The 543-nt window shown below is 67.6% G+C and overlaps 1 protein-coding gene across 1 annotated transcript in view; it reads left to right on the top strand.

Annotated features, from left to right (window-relative positions):
• The window catches only part of SYT8 (synaptotagmin 8), a 4,598-nt gene that overhangs the window by 518 nt on the left and 3,537 nt on the right, over nt 1-543 (top strand). The gene's annotated exons all lie outside the window — the stretch shown is intronic.

Raw genomic sequence — 543 nt, 5'->3', positions numbered from 1 at the left:
CCAGCCGCAGCCCAGCTGGTGCCCACTTGTGCCTTGGCCCGAGGTCCAGCCACGCGCAGGGCTGGCTCAGCACCGCAGCGCTCCACACAGGCCTGTCTGAGTGGGCAGCGGGGCACACAGGGCGCACAAGGCCCGGTGGCCGTGATGGGACCAAGGCCCCTTCCTCCTGGGGCAGCTCTGTGCGGCCTACACAGTGTGCAAGGGCAGAGAGACCTGCTGCCCTGGGCGTCCGGGTCATGGGGGCGACACGGGCGCCTGAGCATCAGCCCCTCGCGTGAGAAAGCACGTGTGCGCGCGTGTGTGTGCACGTGTGGTCACGTGCTTATGTGTGTGCGTGTGTGCGTGTGTGTGTGCACGCACATGTGTGGCCGCGTGTGTGCATGTGTGTGCGCGTGTGTGCGTGCACGTGTGGTCACGTGCTGTGTGGCCCGTGTGGTCACGTGCATGTGCGTGTGTGCGTGGAGTCGCCTGGGCTTCCTGGGGGGAACTGTGGGCTCAGGCCCCGCTGGGTGCGTGGCAGTGGGACGCCCTCCGTCTGGTTTA

The sequence above is a fragment of the Pteropus vampyrus genome, unplaced genomic scaffold (assembly GCF_000151845.1).
Source record: "Pteropus vampyrus isolate Shadow unplaced genomic scaffold, Pvam_2.0 Scaffold187, whole genome shotgun sequence".
Lineage (NCBI taxonomy): Eukaryota > Metazoa > Chordata > Mammalia > Chiroptera > Pteropodidae > Pteropus > Pteropus vampyrus.
Note: the sequence above shows the minus strand (reverse complement) of the source record. Positions and strands in the feature narration are given on the sequence as shown.